This window comes from Haemaphysalis longicornis, unplaced genomic scaffold, assembly GCF_048455015.1.
Source record: "Haemaphysalis longicornis isolate Haplotype H1 unplaced genomic scaffold, Haemaphysalis longicornis Haplotype H1 scaffold_7, whole genome shotgun sequence".
NCBI lineage: Eukaryota > Metazoa > Arthropoda > Arachnida > Ixodida > Ixodidae > Haemaphysalis > Haemaphysalis longicornis.
The window spans coordinates 143,635,587-143,656,384 of record NW_027526422.1 but is presented as its reverse complement, the minus strand read 5'-3'; the positions used below and the strand labels follow the sequence as shown (position 1 = coordinate 143,656,384).

At 45.9% G+C, this 20,798-nt stretch overlaps 1 protein-coding gene across 4 annotated transcripts in view; it reads left to right on the top strand.

The window, feature by feature from the left end:
- LOC144147094 (uncharacterized) overlaps positions 1-20,798 on the top strand; it is a 228,279-nt gene that overhangs the window by 141,860 nt on the left and 65,621 nt on the right. The gene's annotated exons all lie outside the window — the stretch shown is intronic.

Below are 20,798 nucleotides of genomic sequence, written 5' to 3'. Positions count from 1 at the left end.
TGCTCTATCTCACTTTATTATTCCTTTTGACCATTTGCTGCTACATTAGTATTGTTTTTTAAGAGCTAGGTTTCTCTTAATATGCATCTTAGCCATTTGGCTAAGTGTACCGATACAACACATTCAGTTAAATTCCAGCCACTAGTAGTAAAATCTGATATAAGTTTTATAGCGCAGATTTTAAGCGCACGCTCCTGTGGGTTTGCGTTGCCGTCGGCCTCGGTGCAACCAAGCTAACGAAGAGGGCTCCGAAGATAGACGAGATGGAGTGAGTTGGAAAGAAGAGGAGGAAAGTATGGCAAAAACATCAGTCGGAGGGAGGTATTCTCAAGTTGTCCGAGGCATCCTCTGAGGCGGTGACGCGCAGCAACATCTTGTGAGCATCGTGGGCTGTGCCGTGCGTTTGGTAATGATGCGGTTACCTCCTTGGCCGTAGCACCTATGCACGGTCACCACGAGATTACGGTTTGCAATCTGCTGAATTCTGGCATTAGGAAGTGTCATAACCATAAGAAAAACTTTTGTTTTATTCATATTCGGCCTTGAAAAACTTTGTACAGAATTCTAGTGCTCAGCGCGTGAAGGCTCGACTACAAGATACGTAATCAAGAGCCTGTGCGCGCACTCTGAAGCCTAGCTTAGAGTTACCTGCGCTTAAAAAAAAGCATACCGTAACGTTGTGACGAACAGCTCTTTATGACAAAGATGAGTGCGATGCATATATTGCAGAGTCTCAGAAAAATTTTAAAACCCTCTGACTGGAGCCAAATAAAAAAGTGAGTTATGTCGGGCAGACCACGCCTGAGTTATCTTGAGCTCCATTGTGCAATAACTTCAACAATTATCAAAAACGCGAACAAAAAACTGGCAATAAGGTCCATAGCCATTCTCTAAGGTCCATAGCCCAATAAGGTCCAATAAGGTCCATAGCCATTCTCTTTTAGCCATATTCTCTAAGGACAATCTTCCTGAACACTTTCATGCTCAGACTAAATAAACTATTTTTACAACAGTTGCTTTACCAGTTATCTTGTACACAAAACCGGCGCGAATGCCTTTACGAAGTGTTTTGGTACACCACAAAACACTCAGGAGCATTCAATATAATTTCCTTCCCACAAATAGTATGTCCAGTTCCTGCCCATTTTTCTTGAAAAGAAATTTTCTACTCGATTAACTTTTCTGATGATCTTTCACGGGGCTGATCCTAGGAGAGATCGAACAAGTACTTTCATTTTCAATCTATTTTTCATGTTGTTTTCATGAGTTAGGTGCACACCGCCTAATAGCCCAGAAGAATGTTCCTGTAATGTCGCACTGCGCTAAAAATTCTAGACGCATTGCGAATGACGCCCTGCTTCAGGTGGCTGCAGTTTTATCCCTCTGTGTTCGCGCAAGGAAAGGCGTAAGACTACAGTTTCATAATTTGTTTCAAAGCAATAACATAGCATTGGTACTATTCATACAGCAAACCTTGCATACTGCAACGAATAAAACAATAAATATTTTATTAGTGAAGTTTGAATGTGTAAGGTTCTCAAACCGTCGGAGGCGAACTTGCAGCTCCGCACGGTTATGTATTTATTTATTTATTTGTTACCTGCTTCGCTTTTGTATGCATTACAGCAGGGAGATGATACATAACACTAAGCATCAAATTTGACACCAAATAACAAAATAATTGTAAAAAGCGCGGTGAATATTGTCATTACAAACCGTAGATATAACCATACGTGGAAGATAATTACACTCTCATATTGATCTAAGATGAAATGAATTGCGCAAGCAGTCACCTTTAAAAGAAAGTTAATAATTTGCTTTAAGGTAGACGTCCCACTTTGGGATAAGCAGAATGGGGCTTCGATATACTAATCAATTTTTATTCCATTTTTCGAATGATAGATATTACGAAAAAATTTCAACCTGAGGTTTCGTCTGTGATCTTTCACGTCTTACCATTAAAGTTTACTTTTATTTTTCTTCGTGCCAAGTTGACAGTGCCAATTACCTAATATGAATCGCACTGCCCTATTGTGTATGTTTTCGGGCGTATCAACCAGCTCTTTGGTGTAGGGATTCCAGAAAACACATCCGTCCTACAATATCGAGCACACATGAGCGAAATAAAGTTGTTCTTTTATCTAGATGGAGGATCGCTGAAATTTTTCTCGGAAATACAGAAATACGTGCAGGAGTAACTTTTATGTTGTGAACGTGGCTATTTCACCTCTAACCACCCGTTAAATAAACTCCTAGTTACTTATATTCCCCGGACGTTCTTAAAGCAGCAAAATTTACGGTACACGTAATTTACGGTATACTACGCATTTGGAATGAATGTTTTCTAGTAAATGTGACGTTAAAACACTTTTTAACATTCCACAACTTTCCTTAATCAGAACACCAGGATGTTATAAATTCGAATCATGCTGCAGGTATTCGGAATCACATTCATTCACTATAGTCCTGTAAACTACACTGTCCGTCCCGAACATTTCGAACAAAAATTTAGAGCGAATAGTAAAAACGTATATATATATAAAACAAAAAAGAGGGCCCGCGATTGAGCTTTGGGGAATTCCTGAGGTCACGGGAACATATCCGGACGAACAACCATTGAGAGCGACCGACTTCTGTCTTCGAGAGAGGTATTGGGCTATTCATGCAATACCCGATTCATTCAGTTTATAGCCCGCAATGTAAAAACAAGAAGCTGATATGGAACACCTCCAAATGCTTTTTTTGCAGTACAAGAAAGTACAGTCAACTACTTTAAGCTTATCTATTGCTAGAGCCAAATCGTGAGTGAACTCAAGAAGCTGCGTTGGGCAAGAAAAACGTGACAAAATGCGTGTTTGCTTGGATGCTGGAGATTATGTTTAACTAAATGAGTCATTTCCGAAGTGTAGCTAAGCTCACCTTCAAACACCGCAACTAAATTAACATCTAGGCTTCATCACTGTCAAAGCCGTGTTGTTATCGCAAATTTAAAATAACGATTGTTTTTAAATAGGCAGTCCGAAAACCAATGAAGTAACAGTGCAGGGAACGACGTTGAGCCTGCCGATGCACGAGCTTAGCCTCCTGTAGGTTTATCACCAAAAAAAATAGTTCAACATTGTTTTTCGCAGTAATATTGTAAGAACAATAGCCGCAAAGTTGTGCTTTCACGGGCCCTTGCTTTTCTTTGGTGGCGAGTCCTTGACATGGCGCCGGTTGAGCTCCTTCGTGGTGGCCGCTTGCTCGACGCCCTTTAAGGCTGGTTATTTTGATGAACCATCGCCACCTAGGGTCGGACATCTCTGCCGGGTTGATGTCTCCAATGCTCTCCATTTCTTGAGGGTGCGAATAGCCTCGATCTGATGCGTCGACGAAGCCGGCGGGCGAGGCGTGGTAGCAGCTATGACTGGCGAGGCTTAGCTCATCCGTCGGTGTGGCACAGTATTCATTTGGCAATAAATGGCATTCCGATGGCCTAAAAGGTTCCCTGGTAATGTCCAGTGAGTCCTTCCTCCTTGCCTGTTCACCTACAGCACTCATTACTTCTTAACAAACGAAGCGCGTTCATTTAAAACGCAAGAACACCGAGCTAATTCCAACCGTGTCTGCGTCGTTCGGCTTTTTAACTGCTTTTTCTTCACGGTCTCCTTCCAAACACGTCTGTGCATGAATTCTCGGCGCCCTGACGCGTGCCGTTGTTCGGCTGTACACCGCATTCCGAAAAAATGACGTATAACCTCAGACATTACGTAGGCTGTCCTCCTCTTAAACACCGGTTGCCAAATATTCTGCGGCAGTTCGCTTGCCGTAATTCGGCCTAGGACCACTATCCGAATGAAAAACGTGCATTCTGAATCCGTACGTCGGCCGGTCTTCTTTATAACACCGGTTGCCCGAAAAAAACGAATATTCTGCCTCCCGACACGTGGTTCACCGTTGAAAGAGCGGATGCGCGGCAGCCGCGCTCCGGCCGGTCTCCTTTCGAACACCAACTGCCACAAGAATAAGGATATTCTGTAGCCGGTCGCTTGCCATGCTTCGGCTGAACACCGCTTCCACAAGAAAAAACGGATGTCCCAAGGCCGTATTTCGGCCGTTCTCTTTCTTAACATGGGCAGCCAAATATGAACTGAATATCTGGCACCCGGGCAGCTGCTGTTGAGCGTCTGAACACTGGCGGCCGAAAAAATAACGAAGCGCTGGTTGCCGAATGTTGGCCGTTTATCGTACGATCAATGGCGGCCAGAACCTGGATGCTGGCCGGACATGCCAGAAAGCGGCCATAGACGGGCCGGTCTTGAGACACACTTTCTGTGCCGCCTGGGACTCTAGCACAACTGGCGAAAAAAATTTTATCTCTCCAGGAACTATTGAATAAAAAGTTGGTCACGATGAAGGATGATTTGGCCTATCGAGTTAAATTCGATTTGCGAGATGTTGCGATGAAGGATGATTTGGCCTATCGAGTTAAATTCGATTTGCGAGATGTTGCCCTGGGTGACCGTGCTTCGCTTTGTGAAAAAGTTGTAATTATGAGCGCATAACTCGACACAATGGAGCAAAGGCGCTCTTGCCACGCTATAAAACGCTCAGAAAAGTGTAGCTGATCTCGACCAGCATTCGAAAATTAATAATGTTGAGACCTAGGCAGAGATTGCGCTAGGTAGAGATTATCGCTAGGTAGAGATTGCGAAACCATATTGAGACAAATATGCCATGCTGTCGAGTGCCCCATCTTGCCAGCCGATATCAGTGCGCTTGCCCATGTTTGTTCCAAGTCAAGCCGATAGGCTATGGTAGCTCGCTTTCTGTCGTATGATAAAATACCAGTTCATCAGGGTGGTTACAAGCGCCAGACTGCGCACTGACAGGATTGGGTGTTCTGGTGCGGAACTAACATTCCAGTCCGTGTGTGTTACCATTTACTTCTTGACAACATGAAGGTTTCTTCAGAGGCACTACTGCTCAGAAATGAAACCGGAGTGAAACCACCTTTGCACCAAAAACTTTCAAATGAAAGCCCGCAAAGAAGACATCAGAGTGTATTTTATATCGACCGATTCTGATCTTCGAATCCTGATGTGATGTATTGTAAGCTTTTTCTTTGCACTTCCCTTAAGTAAACTTCATAAAACTTGCTTCTTTCATTGCCTTGCTTACTCAGAAAACGTGAGATCGTAAATCACCAAAATAAAATATTCCCTCATTCACTTCAATGAGCGTACATTTCGTAAACATAGGGCTCCTTCGCTGCCCAGGTGGCGCTGCATAACCAACATCCGGGTAGTACTTCCGGCTAGTACAAAGCTGCGGAGGTTCCCTAAGATCTTGTGTTCACAGAAGCAGAATGAGCTCGGCACTCCAGATTGTTTTGCGACATGGTCTGCAGCCCATCTCCTACGCGTCCGATCTCTCCCGGCCATCAAATTGGCATCAGGAAAAAAGATTTGCAGCGCTAAATGTGTTTACAACGTCGACGAAAGTGCCTAGGTGTGCACGGCGCTCCGCCACTAGCAGGTTCATCCACCGATGGTCGTGTGACGTGGCATTTTAAGTTAGAGCTTCTTGTTCAAGCTAATACACTTTGAACAATGCCTTGTCAACAGCAGCGGATGAAAACAAAGTAACGCAATAGGCGATGATCGTGCCTAAAATCAGCAAGTGCGGTGGACCCCAGGATCGTCGGCTGCAGTGGGCCGCGCTTTTGCTCAACTGCGCGCCTGTAAGTGCACGATCATTAAATTTATTGATTGTAGGGTTTAACGCGCCGACGCAACGCAGGCGATGAGACGCGCCGTAGTGGATGGCTGCGGAATAATTTTGACCACCTGGGGATTCTTAAAGCCCGCCGAAATCTCGTTCACACAGACGTTTTTGCTTTTGGCCACCATCACAAAAGCGGCCACCACGGCCGGGAATCGAATGTGCAACCTCGTGCTCAGCAGCGTAACGCCTTAGCGACTGAGCCACCGCGGCGGGTGCACGTTCGTTAAACACTGCTGGTCAGTGTCGCTGTTGCGAAAACGTGGTGCAGCGTGTGCTTGCCTTTTTAACGCGACAGCGTTATTAGGCTCATTTTTCGATTCCCGCGTGGCTTCTAGCCATCTGATATCAGCCGTGCTCATCAGGCGTCCACGTAAATACGTAACTGCTACCACCCGGAAGCTACGACTGAGGCAGCAAAATTCGAGGGCTCCGCTCTACCTGTAATCTGGCGCCACGGCAACAGAAGTTTGGAAAGGAGGATAATGATACAACGTCAGATACGACAGAAAGGGCACGCGTTTTTACCAGGTGCCGCGCCTCCGCGGTGAAGTTAGTTCTATACCAAGTGGGTGGTAGCATGCTCGGCAGACATGGTCTCTTGCCGTGCTCGCAACTTACGCCATTACACCAAAGTGTTTCCACCACAAGATCAAAACTATAAATTTCCGGTAATTAATGCCCACGGCGGCTTGTGGGCTACGAGGCATGTCGTTGTGGAAGTCTTCGGAAGAATTTTCACCACTTTAGGATCTTTAATGTCCGCCAAAATCTAAACAAACAGGCGTTTTTATTTTATGCTTCGATATGAAAAACGGCCTCCGCGGCAGGGAATTTCGCCAACGTGCTTGGGCTCAGCACCCACTGAGCCAGCGCGCCGTGTATTCCTCCCGGACTTATGCCGGCACCAACAGTGGGTGACGTAACTAAAACAGGGGACAAGGGGTTAACGCTGGTCTCTCAGAAATCAAGGAAGGCATAAATTATAAGCCGAAAATAGCCAAACTAAAGCCCACTATATTGCGTCTAATACCATAAGTATTCAAAATACTTTTCAATATTCCCGCATTGACGTCTCCGCTGAAAGCTTGGTTTGGTAAAGGACAGATGGCCTCACGCGGCCAAGATAAAAGTTACCCTAAAAATAGGCACGAATGTCCATCCTGGGAACCGTCACGTTAGAATGTTCGACGCTGTTCTAGACCAGAGGGTGGTTTAGCTCACAAGCGCCAAAAACAGAAAATCTTTACCAAATATTCCCCAGAAGTAAAACGTCCAACCAATCGAAGAGCATAAAAAGAGAAAAGAAGCGAGAAAACTCGGGCAGCCACTCATCATGACCAGAATAGTACTGAGGCTGCCGTACCACAAATTTACCCAGGACAAAGCAAGTGAAAAAAATACTATTTATGAGGACCGCAAATCGGGCAGTTCTCAACCACACAATTTTGACCGTGAGACGAACTAGCAGAGGGTCTACCACAAGGGTAAAATAATGAACATACATAGATGGGTATAGAAGGACGGGGCGGCCATTTACTCAATGGAGGGGTGGAAAAAGAATTTCGGAAAACAGAATGCACTCGGGAAGCGCCGTACAACAGCGGGTGAAGGTCAAACGCAGAGGCCTTCACGCTGCAGTCGTCCTAAACATGATGTTGTTGATATTGATGGTGAATAGGTCCTCAACTCGTGTCTTCCTAACGCGTATAAAAAAATCGGAGAAACCCCTTTCCTAGCTTCTAGATAGCTGAAGTAAAACCAAAGTGAGGACGGGCAATCATACCCCCTTTGAAGACATACAGGTACCTCCAAACAGAGAAGAAATGACAAGCACCCCCCCCTGTGAAAGGAAACCACTGCACGCCTTGATAGACTTGGACCGATCCCGCGACCCTGCATAAAAATCCTTCTATACCAAAAATGTGGATACAATCCTACACAAGAAGGGGCAGTATGGCAGGCTCAAGTGCATGATGGGTGAAATTCAATATCATGACGCTTAAGTATACACCTATTTCGGGTTGTACGAAAGTTGATTGCTCCTACAATGTCTGTGACTGCACGACCCTCCAACATACAGGAACAAAAGGGAAGTTAGAGCCTCCCAGTTGGCTATCTGAGTAGCGGAATTATGAAATAGAAGCGTAACGTCATAACAGAGTCCTAAAGGGCATTATACAGCTTTATGGAGGCAGAATATCAAGCGCTTTGGTACGATATTCCCATCGATAATGCCGATAGTTAACAACGTCAGCTGGACAGCCGGATCCAATGGTCTGGAAGCGAACAATGCACCATGCAAGAGGCCCACCTACTCAGATACATTGCTTGTTGTGACCACGACTACCACACTGTGGTCTTCGAAAAACGTTAAGAAGGAATCCTTATCCTATGCCTAGAAACAAAGTCTTTCCCCTTGCTACAACGAGGTGTCAATGCCGAATAATCACAAACATTGTGAATGATAAATTAACACAGTTATCTAAAAATCCAGGTGCGTTAACAAGTTCGGCGGGAACATATGACTTAAACGTAGAACTCTGCTAAAACAGAGGAAACATCCACACTCTTGCGCGCAACCTAGCCATCCACAAGGCTATAGGCAGGGGAGAACAAATGACATAACACATTCCACTTCTTCGAGGGATGGCAGGCAGATTGAACCAGCTCGTTACCTCACGGTCAGCGCGAGCTGATGTTGAGTGCTGATCTTGATTGAGAGGGCAAGAAAAGGAGCTGGTGCATCTGGTGCCGTAGGCTTAGGTTCCCCCATTGAGCTAACAACGTTCTCGTTGCCCCATTTTTCTAAACCAGAACTATTTCTGCCTTAACAAAAGTATCGCCCTCTCTCTCTCCCTCTCTTTCCCTCTCTCTCTCTATATCTATCTATCTATCTATCTATCTATCTATCTATCTCTCTCTCTCTCTCTCTCTCTCTCTCTCTCTCTCTCTCTCTCCCTGGTTCTCTCTCTTTAAAAAAGCAATATTGTTCAGCCCGGTCTAGACGTCACAGAGTAAACAATTTGACAGTGACACCGACTCCTCCTCTTCAAACTCACCAACACCTCGCATTTGCAACCGTTCACGCCCCCATTTTAAGCCCTAGAAGCTCAGAGAGCCTTTGTCTCTCTTGGGACACGACGATTAAATACCCTGGTTGCTAGGCTTTTGTTGCGATAACCTTTCGTGCTCATGAAGCATAGATCGGAAATGCAGCAGCTGCGTAAGAACACGCTCCGCGTGAGTCGAAGTATTGCTATCGCGCGTTGCAATATAGGATGCAAACGTAGATGTCTCTGCACATTTTTATTGCGTGGCTCACTGGCAAAACGGAGCGATCGTCAGAAGCGTGAAATCTGTTTTATGTTTCCGATATTCGTGGCCATGAAACAAAGTCTTCTTGCTAACTGAATGGCCGCGCTGTTTGCTTGTTTGCTCTCACTTTGTTTTGTTACGCTGCTGCATCCTATACTCAGTCGGCACTCAATAAACTAGGGCTCGGCAACGTTTTCAGGTCTAGGGCGGAGTTGCATGAACCCGGCACGGCGTAGGGGTGGATGGCAACTAGTGTTGGAGGGGGAGTGGACTTTGACGGCAAAGAAAACAATTCAGTGAATTGCCAATATTATTTGACAATAATTGGCAAAACTCAGGCCCAGTGTGACGATGGGGGACAATGCAACTGGACGAGATCACTTCTGTGCTCTTGTCTCGCTGTCTAACCACATATGAGATCAAAACTGGCAGGTCGATGTTGAGATTTTTAGTGGGAGGGGGAGGGCTGTGTTCCAACGTGCTGCTGCGGGCCGCATAATACAGCCCTGCGGGCCTATTTAGCCCGTGGGCCACACTCATCCAGGGGGCCATTGGTTGCCGACCCCTGCAGTAGAACATATCCAACACAGTCATTAAACATTGTGTGTAAACATTGGGGCCACGCAACGTGTATGCGGCGGTGTTGTGTTATGTAAATATAGTAGTGCACATCTCTGCAGAGCGGACGTTGGCATTCGGCGCGTGTTTCGCGTCCTTTTATTGCGCTTAATTTGTTTATTTGCCGCTATTGCCTCACCCTATCGCTAGTATACATTTACCCTGGCGTTCGTAAATTCGTCATTATCATCACCAGCCTATCTACGCCAACTGCAGGGCAAAGGCCTCTGCCATTAATCTGAAACTACCCCGTTAGACCACCCGACCTGGCGATACTGACCACCGTCCCGACAATCGGGGCAGCTCGCTCAAAAGAACTTCGATAAATCGGCATGTAGCCGATAATATTTTTTGCAGCCTCTGCAACTGATTGACTGATTGATTTCATTTGATTTTACGATTTACGCGCCGACGCAACGCAGGCGTAGGGGCGCGCCGTAGAGGAATGCCGCGGATTAATTTTGACCACCTGAGGATCTTTACGTGGGTTGAAATCTCGTACACACTGGGGTTTTTGCTCTTCGCCTCCATAAAAAAAGCAGCCGCCGCTGCCGGGAAACGAACCCGCGACCTCGTGCTCAGCAGCACAACGCCTTATTCGGTGATACACCACAGTTGGAATTCTCCTGAACTATTTTAAGGACTATTTTATTTATGATGCAGTCATTCACACGCACCACAACGTGAATAAATTAGGTCCAACCAACTTTCGCACTGGCTTGTAATTGAAAACACATGGAGAGCGGTGAGGGTCATCTGCCTGTGTGCTACCCAGACGCGTCGGACACGGGGGGCGCTGCATGTCACCATAACTCCAGAGCAGGAGCCCTATATAGATGCGATCAATATCTTTATTTTCTCAGGTGAGCATTCCTTCAATTTCATCTGCATATCACAGGCTTGTCTTTCTGAGCCAGACAACATGACTGGTTTCTTACCACGCTCAATGTTGTCGTTGTAATCTGATAGTCATACGAGTTTCGCGATTTTACTTCTCTGAGACGTCGCTTTAACGCGCACACATCATATGGTAGTTAATGTAAATCATTGCCAGTCAAAGGGGGGAGAGTTTGACCGCTCCTTCCTTAAAAATGAACAGAAGTTACCTGGTTGCATGTATCGCTCACCATTGTCTTCCCTTGGCGATTTGTTGCATCGTCTGAAGAAGATATCAAACCTACGTTTTGAAAATAAGAACGTACTTCCGTTCGTTTAGGTTTACATTTTGTTTCATGACACTGAAAGCGCTTTGACGAGTTACAGTAATTTTATTACTATATTTCTTTTCAAATCTCTCATTGAGTGTCTTACTACCTCACCACGCCAGACCACTCGTTCATCACGTGTTATCCACCATATCACCGGAACCGTGTTTTGGGATTTTGACACTGACATCACCCATTTTTTTCTTTTTTATTGCATTCAAAAATATAGCCCACATACAAAATACCATCCACTTTACATCACTTTTTATATTTTATTCCTTTAACCAGACCATCTGTAAAAATGGGTGTGCCATTTATGTCTAACTTCGAATGTAAAGCGGCATTATAAATTCTGCTCCTCAGTTTTACTCGCCTTTTGAGTTAACACGCCTTCTGTCAAAAGTAAAACATACTAGTCGCACATGCTCTGGATTTAGGAAAGAAAACATGTACCTTAGGAAAGAAAACATGTACCTTATTAACCATCAGCCCTTTAATACGGGAGTAGCTAAACGTTATTACACCTATTACAGCCTAATGAATACTTTGCATATACAAGGCAAAAACTACTAGGAAAATGAATTTTACGAGACCAGGAACAACTCCAACAAGCCGTGGCAGCTTATCAACTCTTTCCGTCACAAGACACCTGCTGATGTCCATCTAACCAAAATTACCTATAATAGTTCCACCGCCTTCGACCCCGAAGTAATTTGTAGTGCTTCATTGGACTACGCTTCTTTCTTCCATTACACCAATCACCATCCTCATGCGCAGTCGCATATTCCTCTGGGCCATACCAAGCAGTGATTCTTTCCCCAAAAACAGGAATAAAGTTTTTTTCTATGACTGCCAATCAAAATAGAGGGCCTGGATTAGTTGGAATTTGTCTAATACATATAAACTTGCTGCCCAATTAGTTCCCAGAACTCTGTCATATCATCAACCTTATGCATAAACACGGGTCCCCTTACTTTAAAAAAAGCGGTTGCACATCCTTATTTTAAGACATGCGAAAGTAAACAGTTGGTAGATACAGGCGAATTTCAATTCCTTTCTGATTGACTCATTGATTCATTGATTTATTGATTGATTGATTGATTCATTCATTCATTCATTCATTTTCATTCATTCATTCATTGATTTGTTGATTGATTGTAGGGTTTAACGCGCCAACGCAACGCAGGCAATAACGCACGCCATAGTGGATGGCTCCGGATTAATTTGACCACTTGGGGATCTTTAACGTGCGCCGAAATTTCGAACACATGGGCATTTTTGCGTTTGGCCTCCATCAGAAAAGCGGCTGCCGCGCCTGGGAATCGAACCCACGACCTCCTGCTCAGCAGCCCAACGCTTTGCCACTGAACCACCGCAGCGGGTCGCTTCCTTTCTGTTCTGACGTACGAGTTACAAAATTGGTTGTTAACTCTACATGAATGACAATTTGTCAGGTTTAGTGTGCTTAAAATAAACAACTCGGTTACCGAAAGAGAAGTTCTACTCATCTACCTGTGCTGTTTCGGACTGACTACTACAAAATCCACAGGTTCGTAAAACATAGTGGGATCTATTTTGTTAGACCTCATAAAGCTCATGACAGTGTTAATCATCAAGTCTTCTTTATTAAACTTCAGTCATGAGGTATAACTCGACCTGGGCTACCATTCTTAAAAACTACCCAAGTCGAGGGACAATAGAAAGTACATGTGGCTACACCACTCTGTAACAAAATAAAATTCCAAGAATAAAAACCTGATATTTTACGATTTCTAGAAACCCACCGGCATTACTCCGCTAACGTACGCGTCTGCAGACGTAAGGAGATGTGTAAGATCAGTCTCTGTTTGCGAGAATGCCGAAGCTGAACCTGAAGGAAAATCTTTCCCCGTAATTTCAACAAACGGATAATACTGAAATATCTATTAAAGCAAAGCTTTAATGTTCTCACTGGTGAGGTCAGTAAAGCGAAAACGCTCTGCAGGGAAGAACAATTCTGACGATGATGATGAACAACCGTAGGTGAAGTAAAAAAAAACTGTTCAGCGGTGCGAATCGGAACTGGGTCCCTCACGTTATTCAGCCGGCGTCTTTCCGATTGCACCATTTGTTTTTTTATTGCCGATCGCTCCATTTCGACAAAGTGAAAACACAGTCCAAACTCAGGCAACCACAAAAGAATTCGTCACGAGGAAGCTTCGTGGTCAACCATCGTCGTCGTTAGACGGAAGGGTGCACAATTTTTCTTTATGCTAGGAGAAGAAGAAGAGAGAGAGAAACGAGGAGGAATAGGAAAACCATTTTAATGGGCAAAAGAGGAAATGGGCAGGTGGGTGGCATTCTCAGTTCAACAACACGCAAAAAGCTTTATTTACTCACTCAAGGCTGGCCCTTTCCCCTTGAACTCTTCCCCTCCACCCTCCACCCCTCAAAAATATTCCAGCAGTTTTGCACTGTGACACTGCATTACAACGAATAACATTATAAAAATGCACCGACATGATTTTGGCCTCACGTCACTCCGCAAGTGCTTCATCTTCGCTAGGGCTCAGATTTTAATAATAAAAAAGAACTAAGCAGCACTACTACGGAAGCCAGGCAGTGTTCGATGAACTAACGCCAGATCTAGCGAGGGGTGAAGCATGCAGTGTATAAGTGTATTATTGGCGGCTTGGCGTTTTTGCGAAGGGAGATGAAACCGGTGGGGCGTACAGGTATACAGCATTGCTGTAAAGTGTATTGTATTTGACGCACGAAGCTCTCTAGCGCGAGGCGTAAACAAGAGAAAGGAAAAAAAACCTTTATTATTGTCTCGTAAAGGGTTTGGAGCGTGGGACGTGAGAGTCCCCGCCGATTCCCCCTCAGCCATCAGCCAGGAGTCCTTGGTCCCTGGCGGCGGCTTCGGCCATACGGACTACGTGTAGCTAGATGTAATCTTCCGAGCTGAGCAAGGCTGCCTCCCATTGCGCGGGTGTGTTTATGGCGAGTGGTTTGTGATCAGTTTAATGTGTTTTGGAGCAGGACCAGGTGATGTGTGCTGAATTCGATCTCTGCTTGCAGTGTTTGCACTTGTGGTCTTGTATGGCTGGTTAGTTATAGCTATGTAAGACTGGGTTTGGATACGTCAATTTTGAATCCATATCCAAGCTGTGGCCTGCTGCTTTTTGAGGGTTTTGTGCGCTTCCGAATAGTAATGTCTGCCTTATCTCCAATGATAAAGTATTTCTCTATAGGTTACCGCAGGATCTCTGTCTGCTCTGCCTCGGTGGTGAGTGAATGGCTCCGTGGTTTCATTAGAGGTAGCCTGGTGTGCGAGTCTTTGGGCTATCTGGTCAGCGTTCACATTTCCCGGTAGACCAGAGTGTGCTGGGTCCTAAACTTGTTGAATGTTTCTGATGTTGGCTGTGCCGTTGCTGTTGCGTACGTTTAGTGCGGTGTTGGAATTGTGCCCTTTAGCGAAATGGCTTATCGCCGTCTTGGAGTCGCTAGCTATGAACTTAGCTTGGGTCGAGACGATGACCAAGGATAGGTCTGCTGCTTCTCCAATCTCTGTCGTGGTGCAAAGTACTGTTCCTGAGGTCAGGTGTTCTCCTTGCTGCCGTGGCTGCCTGATTAGTGTAATCTGCAGCACCTACATAGACGGCCACGGGAAGGTTTCGGAAGCTTTTATGGAGGGCGTTGGCTATTTCCATTCTTCTTCCTTGATTTTGAGTTGGGTGCATATTACGGGGTAGCGGAGGGATATAGATTTGTGTCCGGATTTCAGGATGGATTTCTTGTTTGCATACGCGTTGGGCGTCGTAGCCAATGTTGAGTTTTCTTAGCCTGTGTCTTCGTGTGTGGCTCTTGGTAAGTTGTTCGAGCTGCGATGTCTGCTGGGCCTCTTTTAACTCGCTTAGTGTGTCATGCAGGCCGAGTGCGTGGAGGCTATTATTGGGTGTCATAATGGGCATACCCATGGCTTGCTCGTCAGCTTTACGAATCATGTTATTCATCTTGGTTCTTTCATCCGTCCTTAGTGGTAAGTAGGGCGTGGCATATACCACCCTGGAGAGGATAAAGGTTGTATCAGTATGATTAAGTTTGATTTTTGGAGTGCCTGGTGTATGTTTGCCACCCATGATATCAGTCTTGTTGTCTACAGCCCGCTCTTGATGGCTTTATGGCTTCCGTATTGTACGCATTATCCTAAATCTTGAGTCCTAGCACCTTGATCGTGGACACTGCTGGTATAGGCTTGCCGGGCGTTCTGAGCTCTATCCATGGGGTCTTTTGAGCTTTCAGTGTATTTGTGCCTGGCATGTACAGTAAGGGCTCAGATTTCTCTGGGGAATGTCCTAGTCGTCTAGATTGCACATACGATTTTACCACATCGATAGCTGTCTGTAAAGTTGTCTTGGATCACGGCCCCAGTTACCCAGAGTATGAGGTCGTGGGCATAGATAGTATGGTGTAGGCTTTCGATCTTGCTTAATTCTTCCGGTAGTCTTACCACAGCGATGTTGAATAGGAAGGGAGAGAGCACGGAGACTTGCGCTGTACCTTTTTCTCCTATTCAATCCTGTTATTCTATGCTTCCGGCTCGTAGTTGTGCCGTTATGACTGCTCGGAAGTTTGCTACATAGTCGTTTGTTCTGTCGCCGAATCCCAATTTTTCAATGTTTTGTAGAGTGGTCTTGTGTCGAACTTGATCAAATTCTTTGGTTAGGTCCAGTCCTAGGATGGCTCTGGTATCTTCGGGTGAGCTGCCGTAGCCATTTCCAACTTGATGCTGAAGTTTTAGTAGTACGTCATGTGTTTACAGGTTGGCTCTAAATCCTATCACAGTATGCGGATACAATCTTTGTCCTGCTTACATCTATTCACCCTTTTTAGGATAACTTCTTCCAGCAGTTTTTTCAAACAGGCGGTGAGTGATATTGTTTTCAAATTCTCTAGTACAGTTTTTTTCTGGTTTGGGTATGAAGAAAATATTGGCAATTTTCCATGACTTCGGTATGCAGCCTGTCTCCCATACCTGACTCATATATTGTGTTAATGCTGAAATAAGGTCGTTATCCAGGTATCTAAATATTTTCTTCGTTATGCCTGTCGGGTCTAGAGCCAGATCTTTTCTTGAGATGTGGTATGGCATCCCTAACTTGTGCTATTGTGATCGGTTGCTCCAATGCTGGGTTAAGCAGCCATTCCTATGATTGTTATCTATTTTTGGGTACCCAATGATGTACCTGTGCTTAATTTCTTTAAATAGGTCGTCGTCTGCGTATGTATATCCTTGTATGCTCTTGCTAAGGCTTTGTGACGGGGCAGTCTTACATTACTGAGGATCAATGAGATGACCGAAGATGTTCCAGGTTCGGCTTTTCCCATTTGCGGATCCATTCTGTTGTATGTGCTGTCCCAGTTTTATCTTGGGAGCTGATTGGCGTAGTCTTCTATCTACCTGTTGAGAAGTGCTTTTCGCATCTGTAGACGTCGGTTGAATGTCTGCTAGCTCAACATCTTGTGAGCCTTTGTTTAGCCCCCACATATGTAATAGTTTAACATCTACTTCTTGGAGGTGTGCTTCTTCAGGAATTGCCTTATTTGCATCGCTGATGTCTTTTTTCAATGGCTCCATCCATTCCTACATGTTTACTATCTTGTTACTCGACCCGCCAACATTGTTTTTGTTCATCCTGATTTCTCTGAATCTATCTCATTCTATAAACGTATTCTATTTCCCTCATTTTTTTGGGCTGGGCCTGCGCTCACGGTGTTTTTTACGATATAATTGCCATTGCCGAAATGTTTTTTTGTGTTATTTCATTCAATGCACCCTCCGATGCTTTTGGTAAAGGTAAAATCCAGGGTCGTCTTCTCTACAGACGCTGTTGTTTAGTCTGGTAGGGTTACTCGGGTCAGTTGCTAGTCTACGTCCTGCTACTTGTGGCCCTGTCAAAGATTTCTGCCTTTGGCTGTTTCCTTTTCGTATCCCGAGGTCGGGTGATGTGCACTGAAGTCCGCAGGGATAATGACAGCTTGTTTCATGGTGTAGTCCAGGGTTCGACGGAAGTCCGTCTGGTCAGGTGGTAAGTTCATAATAAAATTGCGGTCACTGACCAAGTCAAAAGAATAAAATTGACGTTTCGGATCCCCTACGGAATCCTTGTTCACAATGAGGCGAGGCAAGACGTCGTCGCGGTTTTCATGCTGTCAAGATGCGTCGTAATGATCGTGCGTAGATACCGGGCATATTGCCATCTGTCCAGTTGATGGTATCTGCCGTCGTTTGAATGAAAAGTGATTCAAGGAGAAGCCTGGTTGTTGCGTTTCTTTCTGTGGCGATGATTGTGGCACCGGCCCAGTCAATTTGGTGATTATGGGCTTCCGCATGTTCTGCAAGAGCATTCGCAATGACGTTCTTTTTGTTTACGTCACGCTGGTGTTCTTTGAGGCGTCTAGGGAACTTTCCAGTTTCACCAACGTATACGCAGTCGCAGTCGCCCCACGGGATCTTGGAAATGACACTAGGGTACTTTTCTTTCGGGAGCTTGTCCTTCATATTCACTAGCTTGCCACGAAGTTTTGCGCAGGGTACGTGGCCAATCCGCAAGTCATAATTGGAAAATACCCTGGAAAGGGCTTCGCTGACGCCAGCGACGTAAGGGATTGCCGCCCTGGAGTGGAATGTTCGCCTCGGTGCATCTTCGGCAGGATGCAAAATTTGGTGTTCGATTTGCTTGATGAATTTCCGTGGGTACCCGTTCTGAGATAGTTCTTGTTGAATCTTCTTTAGTTCTCTATCTAGTTGCTTCTCCCCGGTGCAAATGCGCTTGGCGCGGGTTACCAAGGAGGAAACAACAGATGTCTTGTGGCCAACAGGGTGGCAGGAGGCAAAGTTGAGGTACTGGCCTGTGTGGGTCGCCTTCCTGTGCACAGAAAAGGTGAGTCCATTATCTGTGCGCCTCACGAGAACGTGAAGAAAGGGCAGGCACCATTTTCTTCTTGTTCAACAGTGAACTGGATACTGGGTTCCACGGAATTCAAGCATTGATGAAATCTTGTAACGTCATCCTTTCGGAGAACACAAAAGCAATCGTCCATGTAACGGTAGAAAACTTTTGGGGCGGGCGTGAAAGAACTCAGAGCTTTTTCTTCTATGGCCTCCATCACAAGTTTAGCTGTAGTTACCAATATTGAAGCTCCCATCGCCGTGCCGCGGGCCTACTTGTAGAATTTGTTGCAATACGTGAAATACGTGTTGCTGAAATAGAAGTCGAGCAGCTTGCAGAGCTCAGGCACGTCAAAGGGGGTGCGGTCGGCGAGTGGGCTGTCACGGTTCAAAACATCCCGGCGAGCGGTCACAGCAAGGTCGACAGGGACGCTGGTAAATGGGGATGTCACGTTAAACGACACCATAGCGTCGTCGGGACTCAAGGTCACATGTCGCACTCTCTCAACAAAGTCGGATCCGTTTTGGAAGTGTGTCGATGTTTTACCCGCTACGGGACTCAGCACTTGGTGCAAGTATCCAGAAAGGCGGTACAGTGGCGACCTTGTAAAGTCCACTATTGGGCAGAGAGGACATCCTTGCTTGTGTATCTTAGGTACGCCATAAATGGCGGGGGCTGAACCGTTGGTGCATAGAAGTCGGTAATAGAGCTTCTTTTGTTCAGGAGGCACTAGCTTGAAAAGTTCAGCAAGAAGCCCTTGAAGCTTACTTTACACGCTTGTTGTCGGGTCCTTGGGCAAACCCACGTACGTTGGGCCTTCGTTCAGTAGAGACATCATTTTCGTATTGTAGTCACTCCTGTTTAGAAGTACGGTGGCGTTTCCTTTGTCGGCTGTAAGGACTACCACATCGCTGTTGTCTGAAGGCTTCGTATGGCACGCTTTTCGGCAGCTTGGAATCCTGTGCGGGACCACCTTTGTTTTCGCCATTTCGAGAGCACTTCAATTGCCCGAGTGCGGGCCTCGTCCCGCACGATTGGCGGGAGTTGACAGACGGCTTTTTCCACAGCGCTGATTACCTTCATCGGGTCTGGTGCAGTGTCCGTGTTGAAGTTGAGGCCTCGCTGTATGACGAACAACTCGGCTTAGGTAGGCTCATACGAGGAGAGGTTCACGACGTTGCTCCGTCCCTCTTCCGTGGCCTTTGGGCGTAACGCTTCCAGCTTCATCTGCTGCGAACTCTTGCATTCGCGCTCCTTACATGTAGAGCTGAAGCTAGCGTGTAGCTGTACGTCACAGAACTTATCAGGTATCAGGTGCTCTAGCGGCCGTCGGGCGAATAATGTTTCCGTCTCCAGATCCCGCAACTTCTGTCGGAATTCCAAAATTCTTGCCTGCAGCAACCTTCGCTGCGCTTGCCGAATTATCTGGTGGCCATTGGTCGTCTGATCCGGCGTCTTAAGGCGTAATGATTCTGGCGTTAGGTTCTCCCTTTTGCACGTCAGGTTAAATTGCAGGTGTGTCTTGAACGCCTTGGTCCTTGACGTTAGTGACACGAATCGACGAATCCACGAATCGACGAAGTTTTGCGCAGGGCCTTTTCTGTGCACAGGAAGGCGACCCACACAGGCCAGTACCTCAACTTTGCCTCCTGCCACCTCATTGGCCTCAAGACATCTGTTGTTTCTCCTTGGTAACCCGCGCCAAGCGCATTTGCACCGGGGAAAAGCAACTAGATAGACAACTAAAGAAGATTCAACAAGAACTATCTCAGAACGGGTACCCGCGGAAATTCATCAAGCAAACGAACACCGAATTTTGCATCCTGCCAAAGATGCACCGAGGCGAACATTCCACTCCAGGGCGGCAATCCCATACGTCGCTGGCGTCAGCGAAGCCTTTTCCAGGGTATTTTCTAATTATGACTTGCGGGTTGCCCACGTGCCCTGTGCAAAACTTTGTGGCAAGCTAGTGAACGTGAAGGACAAGCTCCCGAAAGAAAAGTACCCTGGTGTCATTTACAAGATCCCGTGTGGCGACTGCGACTGCGTATACGTTGGTGAAACTGGAAAGTTCCCGAGACGCCTCAAAGAACGCCAGCGTGACGTACACAAAAAGAACGTCACTGCAAATGCTCTCGCAGAACACGCGGAAGCCCATAATCACCAAATTGACTGGGACGGTGCCACAATCATCGCCAAAGAAAGAAACGCAACAACCAGGCTCCTCGTTGAATCACTTTTTATTCAAACGACGGCAGATACAATCAACCGGACAGAGGGCAATATGCCCGGTATCCACGCGCGATCATTACGACGCATCTTGACAGCATGGAAACCGCGACGACGTCTTGCCTCGCCTCATTGTGAACAAGGATTCCGTAGGGGATCCGAAACGTCAATTTTATTCTTTTGACTTGGTCAGTGACCGCAATTTTTTTTCATGGTGATTTTCCAATACTGTTCAGGATAGCCGAGAGGATTTAGGCTTGCTCCTGGGACTGCTATGTATATAATAAATACACTGCCATCTCTTCTTGATGGGAATGACTTCTGTCTATATATGATTAATTGTACGAAGGCCTGTGTCGTGCTGTATGATGGTCGTGTTTCTTTTAATTAAGGTTGTCCCCGTACATTGCTTCTTGTCCTCGCTATTGTATTGGTGGAGGGGTCCAAATACTTTGTAATTGGGTAATTTACCAGTGTACCTTGTTTATTGTATGCGTATGACATCCGGCTTGCTTGCATCTTGTGAAACGGTTGCTGTATGCCTAGGAGAGGCCGGCAGTTCTAAACCGTCTTAAGGCCTATTAAAGGCCAGAGAAAAGTGAGCGATAAGTTTCTGGGTAATTAGAAAACGAAATCAGGCGAAGCTTGTCAATATACAGCGTTAAACGCAAGTACGAGAACTCCCTTTTCGCTGGGTAAACTTGCAGACTAATCTGCAGCACGAATACAC